The 7,671-nt window shown below is 50.4% G+C and overlaps 1 long non-coding RNA gene across 2 annotated transcripts; it reads left to right on the top strand.

Annotated features, from left to right (window-relative positions):
* Nucleotides 1-645: 645 nt before the first annotated feature.
* LOC118007735 lies at nt 646-4,317 on the top strand. 2 transcript variants are annotated; one of them, XR_004678472.1, is made up of 3 exons: nt 646-695; nt 1,816-1,957; nt 2,394-4,317. It is a non-coding gene; the product is annotated as an uncharacterized LOC118007735 (long non-coding RNA). The 2 variants fall into 2 exon arrangements; XR_004678473.1 differs by lacking the exon at nt 646-695 and adding an exon at nt 993-1,203.
* Nucleotides 4,318-7,671: the final 3,354 nt, after the last annotated feature.

Below are 7,671 nucleotides of genomic sequence, written 5' to 3'. Positions count from 1 at the left end.
GGCCCTGGAGCAGCTCGCTTCATGACCCGTCCTGCTTTGGAGGCACCTTCCATTTTTGTCTTACCCACTTTGAATTCCGGATGGTGACAACACACTTCCCTCATCATACCCCATGGCTGTGGGAACCCCAGACAGGGCTTCCCCAAGCCTGGATAGGTCAAGGCTATGAGGATCGGATACCTCAGCCGTCGGCTCAGACACTAGTGACCAACCCTCTATGAGAGTTTGCACAGAGTTATGCACAAATCTTTAGTTCTATGGGCCGGACAAGCCCTGATGAGTACCGGGGCTCCACCAGCCCTCTGCTTTCTCACAATACAGGCAAGTCCCTCATCGTGGCTCAGCAGTATCTTATTTTAGGCCTGTTAGGGCAGATAGACAACTCCTGTCTTTTCTTCCAGCAAATAAAATTGCTGTTTGGCTGGCAGAAAATGGTGACTATTACTGAGGAGAAGTTGGCTCTGGTTGACTCTCATTTCTCTGCCAGAGTCATTCAGGGCATTTCAGCAATCTTGGGAATTTATATATACACACACATGGATATTCATTACAGCATTAGTTACACAGGCCTGGGTAGTAGGGACATGTGACACTAGGGCAGGGATTGGGGTCAAGGGTAGGAGTGGGGACAGCTAGGAGCCAAAAGTTGGGGCCAAGCTGAAGAGCACAGATAGCTTCCACTTGGAAGGCCAGAGGTAAGACCTGAGGTCGGAATAGTAGATCCAAGAGTGGGAGTCAGGTGTCCGTAGGGGCAATGGGACCATTGCACAAGAAGGTTGAGAGTAAGGGGGTGGCCCTGGGCAGCTGCCTGGAACACTGAGTAATGGTTGGTGAGCCAGCAGGGATGTGGCGCAGGGGTGGGTCAGGCTGGTTGCAATGACTATGGGCAAGGTGTATAAAACAGGATAAAGTTCATGCCAGCAATTTAAGCTTAAAATGTCACAGGTGAAGAGGAGTCTTGTGCATAAATAGTCTCCTATGAGAGGGGCCAGGGAGCCTCATCCTGGTCCCTGGAGTGCTTCCTGGAGGTGGTAGCATTTTAGAGGAGGCTTGGTGGTGGAGGTCACATACCGTCTATCTTGTCTGGCTTAGGAGAGAGAGGGACACTTGAGTGGAGCTAAGCCGTGAAGACAAGGCTGTGCTCCGTTGGCTGGAAATTGGGTTGGAAGAGACTGAGGCCCTATGAAACCTGCTATATGCCAGGTTCTGTGCTAGAATTTACTTCTAGTTAAGTTTTTATTAAAATCTATTAACTTATAAATTAGAATTATCATCATAGCACAGGGAGATCTGAATGATTAACCCTATTTTAAAGATAAACCAAGGCCTTGATGAAGGAAATTTGCCCCAAGGCCTGCAAGGTTACAGTGAGGAGAGGTTGGGGAGAAGCAGGGGGTGGCCTTGAGGAGGAACACCTAAAAGTCCAGGTGAAGGGTTTGTACTTTGGATGGACTATAGAGGGTTTTGGTGGTTTGATTATGTTTTTTTGGGACCAGCAATTCCAGATGATTGATTGTCAAAGGCACTCTAGAGCCCAGAACCAGCTCTGACCCTTTGCCCAACCTTTTCCAGAGGCTTTGATAGGTATAGTGTTAATGCTGTGTGATTCTTTCCCACTCAGACAGTAAAAGGTTAGTTGTCTTAAAGGAGCTGGACAGCAAAGACACCAAGTGCTTGGCTCTGGGGGCCCAAGGTCTCGGTTCTGGAGGCCCAAGGTCTCAGTCCAGGTATGAGGAGAGGTCAAAAGACGGTGAGATATAAAACATGTACACTTCTGTTTTGGACACTCCTCTCTACCTCCTACCCCACCTCCAGATTGATACCCTCTAACCTGGAGAAGAAGAAGAGAGTTTAAAAAGGGAGATGCACCCCCAGGGCTTTATGGGGCCCTGTCTCCTCCCAGGGCCCAGGGTGGTGGAAATGGCAGACCCCCCTCTAAGGATGGAGGTCAAGCATGGTGAGTACTTGTGCCTCTGGGAAGTCCAGGGAGGAAGGCAAGCCTCGGGGGGTCCCCTCGGCCCCCAAGGTGTGTTCCAGAGACCCAGAGTAGAAGGAGCAGTGTGGCATGCCTAGGCAGAGAGCACCTGCAACCCCACCCATGCCTCCTCCCACTCCCCACCCCCTGCACACACAGGTTTCCCGTGGCTCTTGCAGGGGGAGCAGGAATGAGCTTAGAGAGCGTGGCCACAGGGAAGCCGCGGGCCTGAAAGGGGCCTCTGCAGGAGGACGTGGTACAGAGAGGCTGGAGCAGCTTACAGCAGCCAGCCAGGGTCCAGACGAGGCCTGTACACAGGCTCAGGGGTGGGTATATTTGATGACCAGACAGAGACACATTACATCTCACTTGGACTTGGAACAGATTGAGCCGTGATGTTGCCTCCCTGTCTGCACAGATGTAGCAGAGTCTGCACTCAGCATCAGCTTCAGGGAGGAGTGAGAACGCAAATCCTGAAATGATTGAGAACATGACTCCAGTGACCAATTTACCTGGAAAGAGCTCTGCTAGTTTTTCTGCATCAGCCAGAATGGGGGCTTGAGACGGAAAAGAACTCCAATCACAGAAAGAGAAAATGACATTGTACACACCAGTCTTCTGGGGGGCAGGGGCAGACCCTCTGTGTTCGCTTCTTGCCTTCTTTCTCCCCTTCCCCATCCTGCACCCCAACCCATCCGCTTCAACATGCTGAACTGGGCCTCCTGTCCACAGCACACGGTGGGCCTGGTGAGAAAACCAGGACTTTAGAGCCTGAAAATCGTAAAGCTAGAAGGGCCCATAGAGATGGGGTTGTCCACTGCCTGCATTTCACCGGTAAAGAGACTGGGGCCCAAGGAAAGGACGTGCCTCGCATAAGGTCTCAACACAGTTGAGTGACCGAGGTGAGAAAACTTGGTTCTTGAATGTTTCCCACCACCTTTTCCCATCCAGCTCCTGTCGAGACCGGTCACCCAGGTGAGGAAAGCACGCCCTGGCCCCACAGCCACAGCTCATTGGGTCTGAGCCACCTCTCTTACTGGCTGGCTGGGTGATTTAGAGCAGATGTCACCCAGGACAGGAGGGGGGGGGCGTGAGGGGAGAGGGGCGCTGCCCAGCATAGAGCCTTACGGGTGGCCCTCCTACAAACTGACCTCTTGGCCCCAGAACAAAGCAGTTCTCCAACACGCCATGGATCATGCCTTGTGGGGGACGACATGACACATGCCAGGGATTCTTTCCAAGCCACAACTGCTTTGGAGTCATGGCAGCAAGTCTCTGCCTGCTGGGGCCTGCGAGCTCCCCCCAGGCTGTGGGGCAAGAAGAGAAGTCTTAGACTTCACCGAGGTAGGAGTGCCGGCTGCCAGGAGACCACTGGGAACATTGAGGACTCGGGGGGACAAGCAGTTGGGCCTCCCTGTCCTGAGGGTCGGCTCTAAATCACCGCCAACCTCGTGCAGAGGACAAGCCCCAGTGTTGTGTTTACTCTGCCAGCCCCGGGCCAGGAGCTTTTGCTCACTGTCCTCATTTATTCCTCACAGCCCAGTAGACAGGGGTTACTCTCTCCTTTTTAGAGATGAGGAAAATCAAGTTTGGAAAGGTTAAGTGACTTGAGGTTGAGGTCACACTGTTTTTAAGGAGAGGCTCTGGGATTAGATAAGATAGATCCTTGTGTGTCTTCAGCTGCAGAGCGCCCCCCCGCCCCGAGCCTCTCTCCTGGGGATCTCTTTTTCCTGGGAGTCCTTCCCAACAGAGTCTAAGGGGGCAGAGAGGGAGACTGCGAACAGCCCAGCCTCGCAGATTAGGGGCTGGGAGTCAGGACACTCAGGCCCTTGGCTTCACCTCTCACTGGCCCCTTTCCCTGACCACACACTTCCCTCCCAAGGAGGCTGTTCTCTGGGCAGTGACTGGCACTGGTTCTCAGGCTCTCCCACATTCCCTCAGGGCCATTTTAAGTTGTGAGCACCTCAGCTTTGTGTCAGGAGCAACACTCGAGGAAGGTCGCTCACCTTACGAGCAGAGCTTACCATAATCCAACAAACCTACGACGAAGTCAGACTTACATACAATGGAATGCCGAGCATAATCATTATCGAAACTGGGGCCCAGGCCCCTTCTCACCAAGTCTCGACCTTGGAGATTATGGAAACGAGACCTAAATGTTGAACACTTCCTAACATTGACTGGAGTGTTCTTTTACACAACTCAGTCAAATTTTTACTTTTTCAGTCGTCACTTGGTTGGCTCTTTAGTTATAATCTGCACTGGGGCTTGAAAGTTTTCCTTGGGGCGCCTGGGTGGCTCAGTCGTTAAGCGTCTGCCTTCGGCTCAGGTCATGATCCCAGGGTCCTGGGTTCGAGTCCCACATCAGGCTCCCTGCTCGGCGGGAAGCCTGCTTCTCCCTCTCCCACTCCCCCTGCTTGTGTTCCTGCTCTCGCTATCTCTCTGTCAAATAAATAAAAAAAAAAAATCTTTAAAAAAAAAAAAAAGAAAGTTTTCCTTGGTGTCATGGCTAGTTTTATCCTCATTCCATTCCCCACTCCTCATACCATATGCGCCCTGATCCCCACACATATCGAAAGGTAGAGGCTGGTGCCTCTGCTCACTGACGGCAGGGCCCTTGCTAACCCTATCATGGTCCAGGGATGAGATTCCTGGGGTCCCCTCATAGATTTACAGAGGATTCTAGTTTCTCCTGCACCCACATTCTTGCCCAATTGCACGTGCACACACACACACACACACACAGATGCACCTAAGCATGCCCAGAAGGAGGAATCCTTGAAATACCATCTATTCCCCACCCCAAGCTTTGGGTGCTAGGTGGACTTAGGTGCAGGAATCGGGCCCTGAGGCTGTGGAAGGTTGGAAAGATCTCCTGAACCCTCCCTCCGGGCCTTCAACTGCATCTGCTCCCATTCCCTGAAGGGTTAAGGTGTCCCTGGGTGACCAGGTGGGGCCAGAGCCTGGTTCCCACTCGGCACTGGTGGCCTGACTCAGAGAGCAGTATGTGGTCCCCTCTGCCAAGTCCTGTTGGGAAGGATGCTGTTCCCTGTTTCCGAGGACCTGCTCTACTTCCCAGGCAGGCAGAGGAAGCAAGAAAAGGTGACACCCACTGGGTTTACAGAAAAGCCTGGCCCCTGGCCTTTTCCTTGTGTGGTGGTTCCAGGGCCTCAGGGGCAGTGAGCCGTGGGGGAGCCCTCCTGGTGGATGCCAGAGATCAAGGGGAAGGTAATTTGGGCACGTGCTAAAAATAGGCCTGGTGGTTATTTTAGAGCTGTTTTGCTTGAATCAGAGGAGTAAATTTTGGATTTTGCTCAAACTTCCTGTCAATCTCACCAGTCTCTTCCTCCTCCGCTCACTCGCCAGGCTGGTGGCATTCGAAGGGTTTTGACTATGACCCATGGTCATTTTACCCCAGGCTCTATACACACACACAGAATTGAAAAAGAACCGTGAAGCGTTACTTCCCTTTACTAGATACAAAGCATTCTTATGTTCTAGCCTGTCCTATTTCACTTTTTAAAACGACTGGTTATGACCCACTAATGAATGTAATGACTGGTAAGGAGCACCCGCAGTTTGAAAAACATTTAAACAACCTATACTTCCTTTTTTCTTTTCTCCGATGCTGTCACTAGTCAGTTATGTGGCTTTGGGCAGATGGCCTCAACTTTACAGAACTTTGTTTTTTTTTTCATCTATGCAGAGAGGGTTGGTCAATCAAATTGATTCCCTGAGGTTGTGTGGATTTGTTGCATTCTTTCTTTAAAGGGAATCAATCAGCTGTGGCATTTTCTGGGCAGGCCCGATTTGGAGTTTAAAGTGTCAAGTTTGAAAGGAAGGGAGTTGGGCATCTTTCTTCTATCAGTTTAGCCTTGGCTTTGTGAAGAGTTGAGCTTTGGAGGTGGGCAGATCCATCCCCAACTCCCCATGGGTCAGTCATATAGCTTCCTGAACGTCTCTGTGCCTCAGTTTCCTCCTCTGTAAACAAGGATGACACTGTCTCACAGGGCTGTTTGGGGGTTAATATGACAACGACAGTGAAATTCTCTCCCTTCCTCCCCTCCCCTCCCCGCTCAGATTTACTAAATTTCCTTGTGGATCTCCTTCATCAACACCACTTCTTTTACCCAGAGCTTTGTAGAGCAGTGTCCCCTACTGTCCCCTTGGTCCTCCCAAGATCGCCATGGCTTGGTTGGGTAGGTAATGTTGCCCATTTTATTGATTAGAGAAAAGCTTCTAAAGTGACTTGTTCAAGGTCACTCAGCTAGTAGAGGCCATAGGCTCAGGGCTGCTCCTGCCTGATCAATGGTTTGCTCTGCAAATCTGTTAATTTAATATAGCCCTGGGGAGAGCCTGTGACCTGGGAAAGGGCCAAGGGCATGATTATGTGGGTAACCAGATACCATCCCAGGTGTCTGACTTCACACACAGGTGTTAGTTGATTTTGTGAACAATCACCCAAAATCGCTTACAATAAGCATAGAAAAAGTTTTGACTCATTACGACCTTTACTATTGTTTCCAATCATCATATTTGTTCATTTACTTATTTTTATCTTTTCCCCTTTCCAAAATATACAATCCATCTGGACAAGGACCATGTTTGCTTCGTCATCATTGTATCCCTAACACCTAGCACAGTATCTGGCAAAATAAATATTTATTGCTTGAAAATAGTTGTTGAGTAAATGACTAAACATGTCACTTGTGGAGAGACTGTGCCGGAGACCTCTATGTTTACACAGCTTATTTCATATCTGTGCTCTTTGACCTGGATTCTATTAATGTTATGTCTTAGACCCACGAAGGGGGTGGGGAAATGGAAGTCATGACATGGGTCATTCGAGCAAGATGGACCACCCACTTGAACCTTGATGACCTGGTTATTTTAGGTAGAAGTATTTTAAAACCTGAAGAACTGAGATAATTGTAGGCAGATGTGAAAAGGCTTCCTCATTAAGAACCTGGCCCGACAGCAGGCACACGGCATGTGCTCACACACGGAGTGTGAAGGGGAACAGGAGTTTGAGAGAGAGACTGGAAACGGTACCTAGGAGGCTCGCCTTCCGGCAGGAGAAAGCCTCCAAGCCTGGCCCTTCTGCAGAGCTCAGTTCCCTCCCCCAAGTGTGCATTGCTAGAACCCAGGTAAAGACTCCTTGACCTTGGCAAACCAGACTAGCTCCAAACTAGACCCTCACGGGCAGAAAGGCCCTGGCTGACAGGCAGAGTTCTAAGGAGATACATTTTTCAATTTGGGGTTTAAAAAAAGAACAGAAAAAATTCAAGCCTAAGCCAAGAAGTTTGGTTTTGTCATGTCAATAGCATTTAAAGATGTTATTTGGCTGGAGCTGGAACTGTGATTGAAAAACAACTTGGCCCCCTCTCTCCTCTCTGGCCCTACCCTCTCCCTGTTAGTTCCCAGCTGTCCTGAGCTCCCCGCTGAAGACCCACCTCCTTTTATTGGGAGAAATCACCAGTGCTTTTGAGCCCACCGCCCCCCGGGGCCAGGGTCCGTTTTCATCCTTGTGCTGCTTGCTTCTGTGGAACTGGGAGATCTTGGTTATCCACCAGTCTCCTGAAAATGGCACTGGGTGGGGGCAGAGCAGCTTCTTGGCATTCTAGGGAAGGTGAGGTGGAGACGGAAGGGAGGAAGGAAGGAAGGAAGGAAGGAAGGAAGGAAGGAAGGAAGGAAGG

The sequence above is a fragment of the Mirounga leonina genome, unplaced genomic scaffold, assembly GCF_011800145.1.
Source record: "Mirounga leonina isolate KUSES-001 unplaced genomic scaffold, KU_Mleo_1.0 Mir_125, whole genome shotgun sequence".
NCBI lineage: Eukaryota > Metazoa > Chordata > Mammalia > Carnivora > Phocidae > Mirounga > Mirounga leonina.
The sequence above is the reverse complement of the archived record's forward strand: the minus strand, read 5'-3'. Positions and strand labels throughout refer to the sequence as shown.